Here is a 22,477-nt window from a genome sequence, read left to right as displayed (position 1 = left end):
GCTGCAGTATGTGAAGTATCCGTGCTGAAAAACACAACTGGGAGCAGGTCCACATGGAAAATTAGCAACATACAATTAGAGAAAGAAAATCTTCATATCTGGTTTCTAACCTTTATAAGATGAGGTAGAGTGAATTGAAAAGGAGAAATAATTAATTTAGCCTGGTGGAGAGCAAGAGAATCCTCCCTTTGCCTAACAAGCAGCTCGCATCCTCAGGGCAATTAGTCACTGTCATATGAGGGCAAATGTAGAACCCTTTGCATGCTTGTTAAGTAAAAACTTACACAGGGGTCACTGACATGTAAGAGAAATGCATGTAACCAGTGAGCTGGAGAAGATTTCGGAGTAAAATAAGGCAGATAAAACTCCACTGTTACAATAAATCTGTTTCTGTGCGATTTTTAACATAATTCAACTTTGTCTCATTAACCAGATTTGGTGCTTTGACTGATGTTGATCACCTTTATTCAAATATTACACAAAATGTAATGCTGCTGGCCAAAACACACAAGCCTCCTGATGTAAACAATTAAACAAAATGTATGTTTTCTTTTATCACTTTCTGCTTGCACAATAATACATGTTCACCTAAATAAGGATTAATCCCCAAGCCTTCTGACACGTTGAAAAATCTGGACACTGTTGCTGTCAAAACATTGTGTTTCCTTCAGTGTTGGTGTAAGATTTTACCGATTTTCACTCAACCGTCCGTGTCCTGCGTGTGCCAGATCATACTTTCATCTAGACAATTTAGCCCAATGCGTCACACCAAACAAACCCTCCATGTAGAGCAAACTTAAGAATAAAGTGAATTTCACAGCCGTGCAATGTGTGATTGTTTAATTTCACCATTTCTATGCATTATAAATGTACGTTTCTTTCAGGGTGGATTTTTCCAATACATACAGAGAGGGATATATAGGTCAGAGACCCCAGTGCCTTATCAGTAATTCGCCATTGCCTGGTTATTAAGGACAGCTTAGGTGGAGAGGGCTGGAGTACCAGGAGGGGTTAAGGTGAATTGATTGCCTGTGGACATGTTAAACATGACCCTGTCAGGCCTCCACTCCACTCCTAAAATGCACCAACCTGTGCACCTCACTCCAAGTAATCAGCTGTAGAGGCTTTAATAAAATTCAGAAAGCCCCGAGAACTTCCCCCCAGGGACTGCACCAAGTTGGAAATAATCGAAACCCGCGGCAAGAGACATTTGCACTGTGTTACCGTAGGAAGCATAACAAAATGCCTGGTGCTCTGAACCCTCAGAAAATGTTTTCAGGGAAGGAAAAAAAAAAGTTGTGGTTTATGAGCGTAATGGAAGCACATAGGTTGTTGTTGTTCACTGTTAAACAGATTGGAAAGTAATCACCAAAGTGTCTGTTCCTCTGCTGACTGGGTTCAGATGCAGCAGCTTGCAGCAGAGGGGCAGTGGCAGGGTAATTACGGGGTAACTTGGGCTCAATCTGTCTGTAGACGCCCTCCCTCTTGGAAGGGGGTGTTTCCCTTGATTAGCCCGACTCAGGGTGAAGCCCCCTCTGCAAACGGCAGATTGAAGTTCATCACAGGGGTCTCAGCTGCCAGTATGTTGCAATGAATTGCTAGCTGTAAGAAGGTGTTGACAGGAGCAGCTGGACATCAGAGAGTGATGAAAAGAAAGGGAAATTCATGGAGAACCCAGACAGAACGGTCCACTGGGGAAAAAGACAGAGAATTGGTCATCTGCTGGTGGAGAGCAGAACTGCAGCCATTGTAGTCTGGCCTCGGGGTGTGTGTGTGTGTGTGTGTGTGTGTGTGTGTGTGCATGTGTGTGTTTGTGTACATAGTCATATTAGTTTATGTGTGGCCTTCGTTGTGGAGGGAGCCTGCGTTCGAGAGTTAAGAACAGTGAAGTGTGTGAAGTTCAGTCACGCTGATTGATTGGATCACTGCAGCCTCTGGCGATTACTCTAGTGAAAACCTCCCTGAAAAAGATATTTAAGTCAAATGATAATGTGAACCATTCAAAAAAAAAATTACGACGTGCCGGCAGCATGTTGATAAAACGACAATAATGGTGAGGATACATGTTAAGTATTTCTATTTTCTTTATGTCATCTCTTGGAAGGCAGAAGTGGCAGGAGTTGTCAGAAAGCATTGTCACTGTTTAAGACACAGATCACATCAAGCCCTCATTTAGCATCCAAATTATAAATAATGACTTTGGACAGGCCATTCAGGGGGGCTGACAGCCACTGTGGGACGTTACACACACACACATGTGCCTATTGTCTTCTTAGCTCGGCAATGGTGACTAATGTTAGTGAAAATGAGAAGTGTGTGTGTGTTTTGATGAATAGAGATGGTGCCCTAAGGTGAGGACAGACTATATTGGTGTGATTCTACCGTTCACTATATTAATGAACTGCCTAAAGGTGCAAATTACGTTTTAATGGGTGTTACTTTACTAGCTTGGTTCCACCACACACAAAGCCCTTTCACTCAGTGGTCCTGCTGCACCTTTTATTTTTTTATTTATTTTTTTTTATAAAAAAGCAATTACAATTTGAGTCATTTTAGTAATGCCAAAATAAAATACAAACATTAGCAGCTCAACTTCTTGAGAGAAAATAAAAATGCTTATTCATTTTGTTATGACACTATGTTCTGACTCTGTTCCCTCCACACTTGAAATGCCTCAACTCATACTGCCAAATTTTGTCTTCCACCAGCTTACTGCGAACAAAGCCAAACCATTTTGCATGCCTGCGCGTTTGAACCCTTCATGCTGTATAATTTAACGCTCTTTATTTTGCAGCAGGAGAATTTGGAAAGAGGAAGTGTAGATAGCTGCATTTCAAAGAAATAGGTGCAAAAAAAGAGAGAAGTTTAGCCGGGGAAACAAGACGGAGGGAACAAATGTGCTTTAAGTCAGTGGTTTGAGGGAGCAGCTCCCTGCCTAACATGGTCTCTTAGTATACTTGACACCAGCCACTACTTAATTAGCTGCCATCATCTCTGAGCCCTGGAGAAAGAGGGACAGGCTAATGATTAATGATAAAAATGCCGGGAAAAAAAAAAAAAAAGCCCCTTTGACAAAACACAACATGTCATCTCGTGTCCTCTACAGACGTGAACCACTGCTGTGATTTACCCTCCTTGAAGCCGCTGAAGATCGTTTATGCTCACAAACCTGATTAAGCTCAGATTTGTTTCTGCTTTTCCAAACACAGATGGGATTTTAAGACACTGTTTGCAATCGTAAATGATGCCGTTTCCCCCCCACAATCAGTCATTCATGAGGGACTTTTGACAGAAATAATGGCTGACTGTACAAAGTCTTTGGGGAAATCTGAAGAGTCATGTTTCTGTCTGTATGTAACGGTCAGGTTGTATTGCATTTTCCATGCTTTAACTCCTCCACTGAATCTCTGAGCATACTGCAAAATCAATTGCCTTATTGATCTATAACTAATTAGGGGAAGATAAATGGTTCAACTAAACAAATACAGGCTCTATAATGAGCCGATACAGTGCAAGACATATTAATTGAGTTCTGCATCATATGAGGCTATTCTTCTATATTAGCCCTTAACATGGTGTTTAACAAGAACTAATGTGACTGATGTTGATGCACATACACCTGCAGCCAGAACAAAGCTGGAACGTGAAATCATTTAGATGATTTTACAGTTAAAAAAGATGTCCAGTCTCCACATCAAGGTATTTTGTGGGCTAAGTGTAGCAACCAGTTCCCTTGGTAAAAACACACACACACACACACACACACACACACACACACACACACACACACACACACACACACACACACTCACACAGACAAAAAACACCTCTCCGGTGTGACTCGTGTTGTGTGCAGTCACCAGCGATCAAAGGCTAATTAGTTTCAGCTGACACGGGGTATGGCCCTCAGGTCAAAGATCATGACTGATGTTATGGAGATGATGGTGGAGAGAGGGAGAGGCGCGGGAGAGCCCAGGGATCTGAATCCTCATTAGCAAGAAATTGTTGCGCCTACATCAATTCCCAGACTAAACTTAAGCCGAACACATTTCCTATTCTAATCACTTGTGTTACACTTTTAAGATTTCTGAACTTGTTTGCGGAAGCGGCTCGTCCCCTCTGTGTGTATTTTAGCGGGAAAAAGGTTGGAAATCGGAGTAGATCAAATTCCATACATTTACTGTATGTTTCCCCAAAGGCTATTTCAAACTCTGCAAAATTATGCAGTTTACATTGGTGCTAGTGCAGCTCCATAGACAGACTCAAAACCAGGGGCTCCCTCTACAGGCCGACTGTTACCTCCACCAGCGTGGCAGCTGAGGCTCTCACTGACAACATGCTCTCTCGCAATGCTTCATTTGTCATAGCAGATGTTCAAAACTATTTTCCCTGGAAGCCTAAAATCTGAAGAAGTAAATTAATATCCCCTCCCCTCCCGTTTTAAGTCCCTCAGACTCAGTTCATAGCCTGCACTAAGTGCCCTTGTTGACTCAATTGGATTAGCACTAATATGTAAACACAGGAGGTAAGAGGAGTAATCCTCTAATAAGAGGAGAAAAAGTGAAATAAATAAGTTGAAATGCCATGCCTTGCCGTTAACTGAGGCATCTGTCAGGTAAGCTGGAGATTGAACGTAGGTATTAAATGTGGACCAGGGGATATTCTGAGGTAAACAGTTGTGACCATTCACTGACAGCGTAATTACTCGTTTGTAACTTAGTTGGATAATAGGAATACAGCCTCTAGGGGATAAGACAAAGACTTGTTAATTATTAAAGCTTACATCAGCCAGGCACTAGAGAGTTGCAATTATTAATGTTGTTGTTCTTGTTTGTGCTTAAACACTACCTCTGCTGTTAATATGCTCATTAACCAAAATGAGTGATTTTATTACTCTTGATTTGGTTTGGGGTTTGTTAAACGAATCAGGGCTCAGCTGTCGTTGTTTACTGAGGGATAAACACTTGTGAACAGGTGAGGAGAGAAGCATCCCGCTCCTTCTTATTTTCTCAGAGTAACTCCCAAATAAAAAAAATATATATATATATAGATATTAAATATAAAATTCTCAATTAAGATCATAAACTTTTCGCTCTTTATAGTTCATAACCTTGTGGTGCAGCTAACCATGTCCCCTCTATTAAAAAAATATTTTACAGTTTAATCACACAGATACACTGCAAGGCTGACTCCAGTTTAATGTCACTTATCGTATACTGCGAAGAATCACTCCCAATTTAAACATAACATTGCGTCGTGCTCAAAGTTAAACAAGTTCTGTCCAATTAAGCAAATGTTCTCATTCGCCCTCATTGAAATGGTGCACTGCTGTAACGTAACGCCATTCCTGTAAATGAAAAATTGCTCTATTAATATCTGTTGCATAAATTATCATGGCTCAAAGTGTGAGTACGACCACAAATGTAATTCAGGAATAAAACCCGACTTTATTTATTATATTTATAAATATTTTCTGTATTTTCTCTACATAATGTAAATTAAAAGAGAATTTATCTTGTGCTGCAGAACTGATTTGTTCCAAATCACAGCCCCTCCACAAACGATTTGTTGGTAAAACTCTTACCAATAAATGCTCCTCTGCCAATAGTGATTTCAGGTGTCCACACTGTTGTTGCTGCTCGTGAAGACTCTCTAATTGGACCTGTCTGTGGATCGAGGATAGAAAAAAAACACAGGATATAAACACTTAAAGTAAAGCAGTAAGTCTGAACAATAATGTTGTGACTTATAAGAAACAATTATTTGTTTAAATACAAGTTATATGTACAGTTTATCTACAACAATAATTAGCTTAAAGTTTGACATTTCTTTTTTTCTTGAATCGTACTCATTGTTCTTTATTTAGTTTGTCACTTGAGAGACAGTGAGCTGTAACTGCTCCAACTCTGTAGCCTTCATCCAGTTTAGGGAAAAAAAATTTTACATGGCCATATTCTTGAAATACACAAACAGCAAAAGCAAAAAAAAAAAAAAAATGTTAAAGCAAACAAGCAATTATATTTGTTCCCTCGCCATTGTGAGTTAAAACCATATGCAGCTTTAAAGGGTGTTCCTCCTCCTAATGGGCCCCGTGGGGACGAAGGGGTTAATTGATGCAGATGTTGATCGCTTTTACACACGATGCAGGGAGCATCTCCCCGGTGGCTCCTATTAGAGGCAGTTTTAATGAAGTGCTAAACAGAAGGCTTTCCTACAGTGTGGCCTGTCCTCAGGAAGACTCGGGGAAAAAGAAAGCACTTCACAGGAAAACAAGGTCCTCTATTGATCGCCATGCCAAATAACTGAATCCTTTCCAGATCAATGCTTATTTCTCAACTTATGGAGGCTAATAGAAGACAACGTGAGAGGAAGTCAATCGGAGAGGCATTATTTTGCTCAGGGCACATGACTGAGTGTGTGTGGTTGTCATGTGGAGAAAAACCACTGCTGTTTTTTCTACCTCTTCGCGGTAATGGTCCTAATAATTCAGCTGTGATTTCCCTGACAGTGTAATGTTAAATTCTGAGACTGGATTTAAAAATGAAAATTCCTTTTAAGATTTTTTTCTGCCTTTTTATTATGTTCCACTTTTTTTTTTTTTTAGGGTAAAAGGTACATTTACAAAAGAGGGATTGCATTGCAACACACAGAAAAATTATAAAGAATTAGCATGTTGGCCGTATCAAAATGTACACGTGAATTTAATTCCAAAAATTAAATTTTTCACAAATTACTCAAAAAGGGAAAAAAAAAAAAAAGAAAATCATTCTACTTAATTCGTGCTGCTGACTGGAGTTTGGTTAAAGTGATGGTAATGTAATGGGGCTTCTCACGCAGCGTTACCAGCCCATAGTCACTAAATTCTGCTCATTAAAATGACAAACCCAAACACACAGTTACTCAGGCGTGATCTTCAGCTGTGTATGGCATCTGGCCCTGATGCACCTCCGCCCCCCAACTCCCCAGAGCATCGCACACAAATGCACACAGACACACGCACAGAGTAACCCCAATCAAATTTTAAAACAATCAGCATTCCTTTCATTTCCAATTTAGTCACCTGCCACAGCCTCCTATTAGTGTCCACTATGATACAATATTAGAGGTTTTATAAATGAGTGCGGTATCTTCTTCCTCCCCTTCAGTCTGAAGGAGTTTTCCACATTTCCCCCCGTCAGCCTCTCACTCCATCCGTCAGCCTCTTCCATCCTGATTATCAGGAGACACCAATTTCAAAGAGACATCTTAATAGTGATGTCAATGTATTAATTAGAAGTGTTAATGAGCTAAAAGCAACCCAAATTAAATTAATGCAGCAATAGACAGAGAGCGAAATTAGCTTCAATTTCTGTAAATGATTCTGAAGTGTGCACAACGTATCAGCCTGTCTGAACATTCCCATCCCCCAAAGCTAATCAAGAGCTACATTGCAATTAGCTGCTTAATTAAAGCAACACTCTGCTCGGAAAATCCGGCACAATTAAGTAATGGCTGTTATAGCATGAAGACAGACTGTATTTTTCTTCTGGAAGGAAAAAAATAGAAAACAACATATTCTATCCCTAATGGCCTGCAGGGGATTGAGCCAGCCAAGATGTGCCAAGATGGAGAGGTTTCTATCTCACGCTTCAATGGGGATCTTTGCTCCAGCTGGAAGCCTTGTGAATCAATGACAGCAAGGCAGATCAAACTGCCGTGCCCAGGGTAGCTAAGACATCTGAATTGGCACCGACTGGGGTGACTGTGTCCTAATCACCAGTTCTGTTTTAGCAGCTCAATGGCTTCCAGTTGGACAGAGGAGCTCCAGACTATTGACACTTTGCACATATTTCAGCAGTGGACCTGTTACTGATCCCTGTGGCTGTGGACACTGTTGTCCTTCAGTCCCTGCTGGTGTGGCTGGAATTTACCAGCAATGAGGGATAAACAGTCTCAGAGCCAGAGGAGGATGTGCCTGCAGCTTTATCTTTACATTTCATTTAGACGTCCATAAATTTGATTTGTGTATCACAAAAAATAATGTAAACATTTAACCAACACAAAGTGGGTGTGTAATTAGAATACTCTGAGCCAATTAGTACTTGAAATAGAAATTTCCTTTATATGGGAGACAAAAGACTTGTCTGTGGGGGATCATTCTGTTGAATTACTTATTTATTTATCCACCCACTGTAGAGAGTGAACAGGACTGCATCTCTGGGGCAGGAGGTGTCATTTGAACAACACTGTGTCCTAATTCCACAATACAATCTGTCTGTATATAGTTTATGCATTTTAGTATGCTATTCTTGTATTTTGTATGCAAGAAATCAGCCTAGTTTAAGGTGTTACAATAATATGAAATATAGGTTTATGATGTCTTTCTAAAGACTATTACTTTCTTATAGTCATATATTTCTGGAGATGTCTTGGTGCCCATTTATTTTCATTATTTACAGTTGTGAGTAGCTCTTTGCATTGTGGGACATTTATTGCCAGAATAAATGTTGGCATTGTACATTTCAGCAGACTATGGATATGTTGAAAACTTGCTTTCTTTAAGTTGTTGTACTACGTGTCTGTCTTAGATTTTCAGTGTTATGCTGTAACAACACTGTGCTTATAGTCCTGTTAGGTGTAGGGTCAGGAAAAGATCATGCTTGTCATAATATCTTTTAGTTTTGCACTTGGGTTGAAACAAGGTCTTGAACAGGGGTTTTTGGCTTGCCCAGTTGCCAGGATGAAATGTTGGCAGTTGAAGTTTCTGCAAACCACTGCTATGTTCACATTTGTACGTGTCATAGGCTTAGTGACCATATTCACATGTCTACTAGTATGTGTCATCTTCACATTATATGTTTGTTCATATCAGGAGGCAGATGGGATGGTGGCGGAATGACAGAAGGTGAGAAGGCTGCCAAGCCAGTGACTGCAGTTTGAGACCGTTTCAATATTTGTAAGTGTGAAACCACTGAATATTTTTGAGGAGACCTCGGGACATCTCCAGCCATGTTTGTTGTGACAAAATCTGTACTTTAAGACAAAACATGACCTTTTCGTAAACACTAACCAAGTTGTTTTTGTGCCTAAGCATCACAACATAGAATAGAAAATTGAACCGAAAGAAAGTTGCAACATATAGAAATGGATGCAGAAAAATACAATGCAACATTTGTACTGCCGGTTGGGTTACTATGGTTTGGCTTCTCGCCTAGCTATCACATGACCACCATCCCATCCTTGCCACAGATTTAAAAAGTCAGGTCATATACACCTTTAATCTTAACATAATAAGTATTGAAGAAATGTTTGTATGATATTTAAAAAATGTATGTGTCCATGGTTTGCAGAAAACGTACAATGCCAACATTGTATTGTTGACTGACATGGAACTATCAAGTGTATTCTATTGTTCATACTGATTTTTTAAAATCAGAAATATTAAACTTAAATATAATGTAAGCAATTGGGACAGAGCTCATGTTTTACCACTGCTGGGACAGTAGATTTCCTTGGATGTTGTCGAAGGGACTAACAAATGCGGCAACACATGCATGGTGTCCAAATTGTTGGATCTATTTATTCCACTGACAAATAACAGCTTTCAGTGCCTCCTAAATGTTGCAATAATGAAACCAACGGAAAACACAATTTATTTCTGACTAACAAAAATGCACGACACTAAGTTCAAGTGAGGAACCCCCTTGGCTACTCAGTTATTTTCTGGTTTTGAAAGTACCTGAACGAGTGGTGAGCTGTGATTAACAGCCTTCTCGGAGGTGGAGTCCAGGGACTGTGGTGTAAACGCCATCCTTCAGCAGGTGTAGGCCACAGCAGAGCATATGCCGTCAGGTAACCAGGCTGGTTTGCTCTATAGAGACTCCACTGTGATCATATCCCTGGGCCTGCTTCTGCTGGGAACCGGTGTCACTCACAAACACCATCTGCCAGAAAACAGGTCCGCCTGCTTAGAGCATTTATCGGCGGGTCAAGGCGTGGTGGCTTCCTCTGGAAAAAAAAAAAGCTCCAAACACCTGCTGGAGATAACAAAGGGAAAAGGCGCTTTGCACTGCTTTTATAGCTCTAATTTCTTCTTTAGGAATCAGCCATGTAAACATAAAACAGTAAAAGCACCAGGCACAAGAGATGGGCTCAGACCCCACAGTGCTCCAGGATACCTTTCCCTTTGCTGAAGAGAGGGGAAAAGACACCTGAAGTGTTTGACGCTAAATTAGCTTTTCAAAGACAATAATTAGACTTCTCCCCCTAAAGGTAAATTACCTGCTAACCAACTGAACTGTGTTCTAATTATAGGATCTTGCCTCTGAGCCATTGTCGAGGATCCTTGTTCCTAGCAAGAAGATGTAAAACACATTAAAAAAATGCATGTTGAAGTGGTAGAGCCTACAGAATACACAGTGGAAGCGTGTTCCGGGCTCCCATTGCTCCGTAACGCAAAGCTGAAAAACTGAGGGATCACTTGCATAACTGCAATAACCTTTAGAGGATTTAAACAAGATAAATTCATACAGCGACCAGATGGCAGTCATCGCTTCCTTACGTGCATTTTGACAGAGGAGGTTGACTGAGCAACACTGAATGGGTGACAGCTAGGTACTTATCTGTGCTTTGCATATTTTGCAGTTGATGTCGTGACACTGCAAATTGATTTGTAAGACACACAGTCAGTGAAAAGATATTGAATATTTACACTCGCCATGTAATAAAACCTGTCTGTGATGGGGAGGGTTTGGTTGGCCTTTAGGTCTAGGTAATTTCTCATTGTTCTGCTGGGCTGAGCGCTGAGTCTCCCGCAAGGCGGCACTGTGGCAGTGGATTGCTGCAAAGCCACAGCGAAGGGCCACACATTTGAATTCATCAGCCGTGCTGATAGCCTGCCACTAATTAATATGTAAATTTAACGTTGTTTGTTTGCTGCTGTGTCAAACTTTGATGTGAGGAGCTGCTTCCAGGTTAACAGAGATTTAGTGAAGATTGAGGACCGGAGACCTGCCACATATCCCAACCAGCCTGTAATCTAATATTTTATTTAAATACATCGACTAATACTGTACGTCTCCACAGCTTAGAACCTGGGAGACAGGCTAATGATATTTTATTAAGCCAGAGTAATTGAGGATCCCATCAAAATATGTAATTAAACACTTAAGCATAATTATCCAACACAGTAGGAACCCGAATGAATTAATTAAAAAAACGTCAATACATCAATTTATTTGAATTCCTTTGTCCCTTTTCTACTTGTAATAATTAACATTTTAATTGCCTTAATTTGTGATGAGTAAAAAGAAATTCACACTTTATTCGACACCGGCAATAAAGCAAGAGATTCGAGCTCAGGAAAATGATGATGAATGTTAGTCTCGTACAGCTCACTGCAGCTGAGAGAAGGAAAAACTGTTTAAATGTTTTTTTTTTTGTGTGTGTGTGTGGACTAAAAGTGGGGGTGTGATGGGGTGTGTATCCATCTGTGTGTGTGTGTGTGTGTGTGTGTGTCTTTGCTTGCTCACATGCCTGGGTATATGTTCATTATCAGCAGGCTGCCTGGGTTTGATGCATACCTGGAGAGCAACTTAATATCCTCAGGCCACTACTACATGTCAGGCCATGAGAAAGATACACACACAAGACAGAGGAACATCTCTGGCCCCGGTGGAGCCATTTACCTTTCTCCAAGTAGGTTCAAGATATTAATTAAGATAAATCTACCTCAATTCACACATTCTGCCATCTGCCTATTTATCAGAATTATGTTAATCATTTCTGTAGGGCAGAAGAATTATTACCCATTTTGTTCGTAATTCGTATTAACATTCAGAACTAAATGATTTTGCATTCTGTTCCATATGGACTCCTTACACCATGACATCTTTTCAGCGTTCACTGCAGTAGTAAAATAAGTGACACACTCATAACACACACGGAGCGCATGACAGCACTTTCCCTCTGGTACTCCCACAAACAATATGGAAATGTATCCATTCTAATCATGCACAGCCTCTCAGGATTTATTCGTCATGATGCACCTCGTGCGTTTCAGCAGCTTTAAACAAAACAATAATCTTACCATGATCCGTTCTGTGTCGGTGGCTGTGATTTGAAGTGATTCGAGGCTGCTTTTTTTTTCTCTCCTCTTCTTTTGGCCAATAGATGAGCTAGTTAATTAAACTCTGAGGAGATAATTAAGATGAGACGGCTGCTTGAATCACTCCGGTCATTCTGTCATTATCTGGGGCAGGCCGACAGGTGGCACGGGCCTGCATCAGGTGACGGCTCAGCCAACAGATCGCACCATATGATGGTATGGGCAAATTTCATAGCGTCCCCCCCGGTGCAAGACACTCCTGCAGACCCACATGTCATACAAATCTATGGTAGATCTGCAGAGTTGTTGGACTTTTGAGTTTGTGAATGTGTGGATGCTGCCGGCTGATGGCACGTCTGGGTCAGAATCGGGGGCTGGAAGGAGAGTGCCAGGGCTAAAACAGGGCAGATCATACTCCTGCACAAGCCAAGGACTAATGAGGGTGAGGATGGGGCCAGGCGATGCTATGTGATTAAATTTAGATCTGGAGGGAGATCTTGACCCATGGTGGCCTACGTCTAAGTGACATTTACCCAAGAGAAACACACTGCAGCTGAGGCTTATTAACCTTTTATAGATCTAAGCACTGCCGCCTGTCTTAATTGGCAATTGGATTATTAAATGGACCAAATTCAGAGTGATTTGATCCAACAAGATCTACAATGTGGGGGCTATTTTGAAAGGTCCGGTCTGTGACAATGCGTGCATCCGATCCATGTAAGAGGTTCAATATTCTAAAGTAGGAAGATTCTCCGTCAATTATAGGGTTGCAACAAGCGTTATTGGAGGTAAGTCATTAGGGTTAACTGTGAATTAGACTGTCAATAGTAAGGAGGTTGAATCGGTTTCTCGGAAACATACGCAAGTCAGTGCAATAAACTGTCATGTGAGAAGAAGACAGATTTGTGATGGAAACTGTTGGCCACTTCTAACTGGATCCACATTAAGGTTTATATTTGCAGTGGTGGTGCAACAACAAGTTATTTCTCATCAAGAATTATTCAATCTCCTCTTATTTAAGACCAAGTACATTAAGTTAAGAATAAAGAGTTTTAATCAGCTTAATCATTAAAAGGTTGAAATTGTTTATGTAAATATACGGTTGTCTTTGCCAGTAGTTTAATGTCATACAGAACTGTGAACATATTTACTTTGTACCGATTCACCTCGTCTGAGTCTAAATTAAGTGAGTTGCAAAAGTTATGTGACCTTAAAGTGATGTTGTAACCATGGCAACAGAAAGTATACAATGACCTCAAAACAAACACATACATACGAAAACGAGAACAAATGTTAATTTAATGTTTATTTGCCCTTAAAAGTGCCCTCATTTTTAAAGTTATTAAATACAATTAAATTCTGCTTAACACTGCGTTATTCTGTGTACTGAGGCATAGGGCTGTGCAATATGTGGATATTATATCATCATCGTGATATGAGACGTTATATCATCTTAGATTTTGGACATCGTTACATGCTGATATGCATAAGTGTTGTTGTTTCCTGATTTTTTTAAGTAAAATTAAGTAATTCACTGAACTTACCAGCCTGTTCTACTTGTTCCAATGCTTGCCTTTACCCACTCAAATCATTATATACATGTTACTGGTGATAAGTCTCACTGATGTCATATATAGATAAAACATTTTGTGATATTTCATTCGGTTGCCTAATAAAGAGCTTTTTAGGAGATTTCAAGAAAGCTATATATACTGTATTGTATTTTAAGGCCATATTACCCAGCCCTATTATGGCATCATAAACTCATTCAGTGACATAATGACTACCTAAACTGGGGTAATAACCGTGATTTTTTTTCTCTTTTGCAGACAAAAACATGTTGACTCTATTGTCTCAATCCTACATGTTGACATTTTTATATAAGTCTCATGCGTTTAGCATTTAGTGTTTCTATTAAACTTGAAAATCATATTTTTGACAACTTCTTTGCCAGTATCATATTGCAAGTATTTTGCCATAGTTAACAACAATAATAATATGTATTTCTTTATCAGAGAGGGATAATTTCTCTGTAGTATTATCTTCACACGGAATAAATAAAGGCAAAAACTACCAGACGTAAAACCTATTTTCATAGTATGAAGCATGTTTTACCCTTGTACATAAGGCTGTCAAAAGGCTGTCTTATAAGTTGTTACTTTTTTTAGTCATATATGTGCTGTATATTTTAACTCTTTATCATGTTATATCTCACAGCACCAGTGTTGTGTGACTGCATGTGAAGAAGGGTCATGTCAGAGTAAATCACTGCAGTGTATTATTCTGTGTTTAAACGCAGACGTAAACTCAGAGAAGCTCATGTACTCGACTTATGTTGCAGGTAGAACACTTGATCCGAGATGCAGCTTAAAGGTTTTAATCATCAGTTTGGCAGTGTTGTGATCATTATTTGCTCATACACAGTTTATTTACTCAAAGACTCTAACGTAAAATAAATAAGATAAAGTGGCTGAGCCAAACATCATCAGTACAACAGATTTTCCCAGCAGCAGTAAAACTTGTGTCTGTCTCGTCGTGTTGATGCAGCTATTCATTCAGAACAAGACGTCCACTTTTTATGGACTTCTTACAGTCAGTTAAGATGACCGACAAGCACTGGGAACATTAGTTCTGTGCCACAAGTCCCATACATCAACTGTCTTGTGACGAGTAAGGGAGGGGATCAACATATTCTAAATGAGTAGACATAATCCCACTGAATGTGGAGTTAAGCCATTTCATAATTAGCAGATTTTCTAATGTATGCCAGGCTTTAATGACCTTTGCAAATGAGAATGGTTGTTTGAATTTCCATCCTTCACATCGTTTTATCCCTGCCATATCTGCCTGATAGAATGAGTGCACCAGTTGATGATACGCATAAGCTTAATGAACAAGTGCACACACTTCTGAATGGAAACTGATGGGCTCAAGCCAGGGAGATTGGAAATGCATTTCCACACCTTGCATATCATCATCAGGGCCATAAGTGGTGTCTCTCTGACCCGTTAACAATGCATTTCAAGCCTTTTCCTTCAATTAGGTACACTTCTCACACAGATTCGCTCATCAAAATGCTATTAGCGTACTATAGCATAAAAATATACTAGACTCCTATAGCATCATAACCTTTTAATGATTGTAAATTATAGAATTATTGTTCGTTCAACAGTGCAGATGACAATCAGGAGCAGCCTTCATAGCCAATTAATATGATGTTCTTAAATGTGCCTGCATAGATCTAAACCTGAAACAAAAACTCAAGCTTGACAATCATCAATATTTTTATACCGACAGCGCATTGCATTGCTACGTGTACACTGAAAGTGGATGCTCATAGTGATGAGCCCACAGAGACTTACCATCAACTCAGTTTCCGTCAGCTCAGCAGAGCTACAGCATCTTTTAGCGTAATGTTTTGATTTCCAGGGTAGGACGTTACTGTTTTGATTCACGCTCACTGCTATCAGGTTTTGGTGTTAGATGTGTGTACTAAACCTGCCTAGAGTGACATTAACATTTGTGTTTTTATCATCCCAAGTGTTTCTAACAACATTTTAAAGCTGGAGAAATCTGTAATATGTTTAACGGGAACGGAGCATTTATTTGCTTGCCTGCCTAACCCTGTCGCTATAACTTCCAGAAGAGAGATGTAATGTCAGTAACACTTACATAATACATTACCTCACGCCTGTATCGTCAGCACTGATGGTTGTTTAACAATGGAGACAACCAATCCCATGATCCCACGATCCCACGCGACTTCATGACATCATCACACTACATCTGTTTGATTAAGAGACCCATAGCAGCAGATATTACGTACTCTGTGTTTAAAAGGTACAAACTGTTTTAACCCCAAGTAACCCAAAAAACACTGATTGCAGCTTTAAGTACAGCCTCTGAAATAAATTGCCAGTGATTTACTTATAACAGTGGATATAAAGCTGTGATCTGTAACATTTTCCAACTTTAATCCAGTGATAAAATCATAAAAGAAACATCAGAATCCTCTTCTTCAGCATTAGTCCACAGCAGCAACAAAGTTCCAAAAAATACGATTTCATATGTAGCTAGAAAAATACCAAAGCTATACAAACTATGAAACCCTCAGCAATTAACAATGTATACTTGCATATCTCTGAGCAGAGCTGCTGATCCCACAGACATCTCGTAGATAAGCCAAGCTCACCACTTACACTTAGCATACCTTCACACTTCAAACAGATATAAATTGATGCAATACCTTTTTTTTTTCCCTCCAACCTGAATAGTTGGGAAACATTAGCTCGGACACCGTACAATCCCTTTAAGTGTAAGATATACAGCGTACCAGGAAGTGACGGACTACAGCAGATTCTCCTGCACACAGAAACTTTGGGATATTTAACTCGCTGGATAACAAAAAAAAAAAAAGAGCGCTTCACTAAATTTTACCGCTGATGTATTTATGTTCCACGGTCGCGCCGCCTAACTCCGCTCACGTCAGATGCCTTGTATAAGAAGCCACGTGGTGGGCTCTGCTAAAAGCCACCAACATTCATCATGGCTTTAATGCTATCAAACTGTAATCTGTCTGGGATTTCATGTGTGTTAACACAGCTACAAATGCAGGGAGCAAACACTTCAACAGCACTACATAAATGTCTCAATATATTAACTAGACAATAAACAACCTATTCAATTCCAGGGATTTGCATGAGAAACGTGAGCATTAGTGAAGGGAGACAAGTCTTCTGGCTTTCTGCTTAGGGGAAGGATGACTTCAAACATGATCCTTTGTCAGACGGGATGGGAGACGCACAGACGCACAAGCCTCTTGGTTTTGGCAGATCTGGGCTCATAATGCCGTAGATTAGTAACAGCCTGACCACAGAGCTGAAATAAGCTAATTGCTTAATTAGCTGACCCAATTCTATAAGCTTCTTTTAGCATATTAACAAGAGCTATGTAACAAATAGTTTCACAGAGGTGGTGTTTGTTTATGGAATTACAATAACGAGGATCAAATGCAGAACACACGGTCAACGGCACTCCTTTCATGGAATCTGTGCTTTGGAAAATCAAAGCATTTATTTGATTTCAGCAGCAACTGGGGTGCTTTTTATACATGTAAAAACTCAACTCAGCCTTTGTCTGATCCACGTGCAAATGATCCTGCTGCTTATTTGTAACTGACATCACTTTTACATCTGCTATCCTTCTATGTTTTGTTTTTTTCCCCCCCACTTTTTTCTTTTTTCTTTTCACATTAAACAATTAAGCTGCTTCAGGGAACAGTTTGACCGCCCTCTCAATATTTTTGGACATTCAAGCAACGAGGGACAAACGAGAGGAGGGAGAGAAAAAAAAATCTTATTAGATTGAATGATGATTGAAATGGATTAATTTACATTTTCTGCATGCATACTTTACATACATGATCTTTGCTCAGCACAGGGAGTTCTGGGCAAAAGAGCACTATTTGTATGAGATGAACTCATCTATATGCTAATTCATTGGCATGTAGACCTGCTTCATTTCTCCCATTCAGGACTGTTTACCTATTAGCTCTTATAGATGCAAAGGGAATTGGAATATTAAAACCAAAAAGCTAAGGAATACAGAGCATTAGCACTACATCACCTGTTATTATATTTATATTATGCTGCCATTTCTGCCCTTTGTTTAAGCTGGAACCACGAGCCACCTTCCAAGACAATTATTACAAATAAAATAAGCCAACTCTGTCACTTAAGTGAGACTTGTTGCCCTTAACAAAGGAACAGTGGGTTTTCAGAGGTCCTTCAAAAGAGTAAAGCAGACTACACCCCGCTGAAAAGCCTCAAGGAGGCAAAGCAACTTCGAATGTTTAGCATTTCACAATAATGTGTGACATTACAGAGCACAAAACCTGACTTAAATGCCGCATAGAAAACTAAGTTGGCCTTTTAAAGGAGATGTTTGACAGATCAAGTTACAAGTGACGCCTAAATGCTAATGTAATTTCATATGAACCAGGCTGAAAGAGATGCAATCAACCATCCTGATTCAGACGACTGTTGTGTTGAAGAGGATGACAACCCCCTTTCTTATTGTCTATGTAATTCACCAAAATTGCCACTTACAGCCGCTAAGAGCAGGACGTTTCATCTCCAAGCTTCCTCTGGTCTTTGCTACTCATCCCATTTCTACTTCCTCCAAAAGTGCCACCACTTCATTAACCTTGCCAGGCATGAGATAAGAGAAGCAGTGCATCAAAGCTGCCTGCCCACAGAGAGAACAGAGCCCTGCATGTCTCCACTACACAGCAGCCATCACACACACTGGCAGATACACAGTCCACAATCCCTCCAACATGCAGAAAAAGACCTTTTGTGTTCCAAACTGTCATTCAGAAAGGTTTTTCTTTTTTATTATTGTGCGAGTGTGTGCGTGCTGGACGTCGACATATTTTAAATATAACTCTAAGTGGGGTGAAAACGTTTGCTTGTTCCAAAGGTTTCTGTGGGACTTTGATTGGGAGGAAATGCAAAATAATTGGTCAGGGTCAGACTCGTCGCAGCCTCAGACCCTGCAGACACTTATTTAAGGTGCTGTAACAGGAGTTCAGGTACATAGCACTGTCATCACTATGACCTACACACTTAAAACCTCCAAAATGAGAAAATTAAACAAGAAAAGCATCAAAGCCAACTTCAGCCCGATGAGTAACAACTCCTGACTTCCTCAAAGCACGAAAGTAGATGGTAGGAAATGTATTAACTGAGTCACAATATTGTTTTACTTCCACCACATACAAATCTCTCTGGTGCATTTAATCCCTCTACCCACAGTTTCTCAGAAAGGAGGATATAAATTATTTTCCTTTGGTGGAAACTGCAAATCCCTGTCTGGATTCTGTTAAAAGGCTTAAAATGTCACTAAATGCCAAGGCTGAGACTCCTGCTAACACGTAGGTCTTTAAGACAAGATGTTAAAGCGTTGAAAGTTACCTGAAATTGATGAGGTTAATATTCTTATCGCTAGCTGAGGCTTCTGTGAAAGTGGATATTGAAAATAGCCAGGTAACCCTTCATATTAGAGGCTATCACGAGGATTAGTGGCATAAACAGAAATTACACGTTTAATTGTTTATTGTCAGAAGTGTTTAGAAAACATGCTACAGTGCGCAAATTAAAGGGATTGGGATGTCGAGGGTGGTATTTGCCACAATAAAGTATCATCTTAAGTATGTATTTTAGTAAAGAAGACAAGGAAACGCTCCTGAAATAACAAGTCAAGCTGCTGGATGCGGGCTCTAAATGAGTAATTTACCATGAATATCCTCCTCTATCCCTTTACGGCCATATGAATTTCCAAACCACGTTACACCAGCATGGAGGGGTCTGTCACTGAAATTTGAAATAGAGGACAAAGGGCCACCGAGCAAATGGGTTTTTTAGACACCATCCTCTGAGTTCTCTGCCAATGTGAATCAGAGGTAAAATACAGTGCATTAAGTCGACCTCTGAGGCAGCACAGAGGAGGGTAGAGTGAGACATTCTGCTATCTATTAAGACTTGCGTTATGTATATATTGTGTTTTGAAGGAATTTTACTGATCCACAAAACCAGCAGGAAAGGATAAGAGTGAGTCCCTAAGACCATGTGGTAAGCAACTGCGGTGCAGAATCTCAGGCAAGTTGAAAGTTGCTGTGCCGTTAAGGAGAAAGTCTGGCAGAATCCTGCATGCCCGCTGATAACATGGTTGGATTAAGGATGTTTAAGGGAAGTGAAAATTATTCATTTGAGATGGATGAAAGCTGCACTTGTCAAGTCTACCAGTCATGCACTTTATACATTTCATTTCCACTAGCCAGCATGCATAATTTCCCCTCAATGCAAATTTCTACACACTGGAAATTGTGAGCATATTTACCCCGCTCCCTTAACACATTCCCTGACACAGAAAATGGATCATCTCTATTGAACAGGGAGCAAAACAATGCAATTTTGTTTGCAGAGGTTTGAGAATCTAATTCCGAGCAGGAGGATAAAGTCACAGCACTATGAATACAAACAGTAGCTTTAATATTTGAAAAAAATGCAAGAGTTTTTGTTGATCTGCTCATCCGAGTGACATTTATTGAAATTATTTCTTAACACATGGCCAATTATCCAAAGAGACTTCATGATGTTTTCAGTGTAATTAGCAGTTTAAAGTCACAAAAGTCTCGGCCTCAGTGTTGGTCTAGGAGCTTTTGTAACTGAGTATATGTGCAGTGTATATCTGTCTCTCTGTACAAATATTATGATCTCTCTGATGAGAATTAAGTCTCCAGCCTGGATGGCCAATAAATTAGAGGCACGCTTCTCGTTTACTCATCAGAGCTAATGAGCCTGATAAAATTACCTCGAGGATCATAATTACAGGCTAGTGGCAGAGACTCTGGCAGGCACTGGAATAAGACGGCACACACAAGCGCATGCACACACACACACACACACACACACACAGAATTTAGATTGTGTTGCAAGTGGCAGCGTACAACAGCTAACCTAAAAAATCACAAAGCACTCACGTTGTATTAATAGAATAACAGACTAATATCAATGTGCACAAGCGCAGATTATACATTGTACATTTTCATTCAGGAAGCCTAAACAATTCAGCTAATGGGACTTACAGAAACCTATGCTGCTTTTAAAAAGAATGCCCTGAATTAACATAATGTAAGGTGCTGAACAATATTACAATTTCCACCTTTTCTGTCAGAGCAGTTCAAACAGATTTTTACCACCCTTTCATAAAGATTAAGCACTTCATGGGTAATGGCATATTTTAATGAACGATGGCAGCCTGGACACAAGAGCTCACCTCAGAGGATTCCATTTCATCACACATTCACAGGATGAATTGTTTTACTTATGAATATTAATGTCCCTCTAATTTGAGGCTGTTGTTAATGCTTGTCGCTAGGAGCTTGGCAAATCAGGTCCCATTCCTGTTAAAACCATGTATTAGACACCCCCCTGACACTAAGCCCTCGCCTTTGATTCTTAATTGCAGAAGTGCAAGCATTTGCAGTAGATGGGGCGCAAAGCTTTAATTAACTCTAATATCACACATTCAGTCTCGACTGTCACCCACATCACGCATGGCATTTTGTACCAATATCATCCCAAACTCTGCTCAGCTAGAAAGATTGTGTTCCAAGTTCATGATCACAATTTCATGCATCTCAAAATGAGGGATGTGTGGTTTATAAGTGGCTGCAATATATTGACGCCCTCCTTAATAATAATGATAATATAATAATAAAAAAAAAAAAAAAACCTTATTAAAAGCGTACATTTGTGATTACTGCGCCGCTTTAATGCAAAAGAGTCGCAGCATTGTTGGTTTCATACTGAAAGCGACGTCTGATCTTGGCAGCCGTTGAATCAACAGTCATTGGTGAAGCTTGTAACAGGGAAAGTGGAGTGATAAAAAGTTCAGGGATGTGTTTAAATAGAGAGACGTGTGCCAAAGGAAGCTGTTATTAAGTAAATAATTCAACCTCTCATACACAGTAATCTTCAAACGATTTATTGGACAGATTTTTCAAGTTTAAAAATACTATAAATAGAGAACAAGTACAAACCATTCAGAAATGCAACACTACTTATAAACACTGAATGCCATTTTCACACATGAGAGACTCCACATGTCGTTTGAACATTTTAATAGCTCAGGTACGGAGCATTTCTGATGCAGATATTAGTAAAGAGTAATGTTTAATTAAACCCGGTTTGAAGATAAAGAGCTCAATACAACCTATAGTTTATAAGCCTTCCCTGGCCATAAGCTACTGCTCTACCTAATCCTCTTTCACATAACATTATTGCATCAGCACAGCTGAACATTTCTGCAGCATTTATAAAATTAGCAAAGAAATTAACTGTCCGTACTGTGGCAAATTGGATTTCCAAGTTCTCCCCTTGTGATACAGCATACCCAGGCTGCCACCTACAGTACAGCGAGAGAGAGGAACGACAGTCTGCAGAGAGGCAGCTCAACATGTGTGGCTCTCCATTTTGCACTCCACAGCCATTCAAAACTTAATTGTCAGGGCTTTTTTTCTCCTGCTAATATCCTTAAAGGAAATTTGTTAAAATCCATTATTAAATAAATACTGAAATAATTTCATTTTGGATCAAGTCTGTTGAAGGATTACACGTTCATTCTGCTCAGTCCTATTTGCATGTGGAACAGCCAGTGCTCCTTCATCATAGTTTCTCTTTCTAACTCCAAATATAATTTTTTTTCTGGACCCAGTGAAAGTTGATTTGCTAGAATTATTAATTAGATACATGATTTAATAAATAAACAGTATCCTCGCGCAACAGTAATATCCACGAATAATGCCTTTTTTTTCTTTTCTTGTGACAC

At 39.7% G+C, this 22,477-nt stretch overlaps 1 long non-coding RNA gene across 1 annotated transcript in view; it reads left to right on the top strand.

Annotated features, from left to right (window-relative positions):
- The window catches only part of LOC115574980 (uncharacterized), a 46,625-nt gene that overhangs the window by 17,692 nt on the left and 6,456 nt on the right, over positions 1-22,477 (top strand). The window lies entirely within an intron of this gene.

This window comes from Sparus aurata, chromosome 23 (genome assembly GCF_900880675.1).
Source record: "Sparus aurata chromosome 23, fSpaAur1.1, whole genome shotgun sequence".
NCBI classification, from domain to species: Eukaryota; Metazoa; Chordata; class Actinopteri; order Spariformes; family Sparidae; genus Sparus; species Sparus aurata.
Note: the sequence above shows the minus strand (reverse complement) of the source record. Positions and strands in the feature narration are given on the sequence as shown.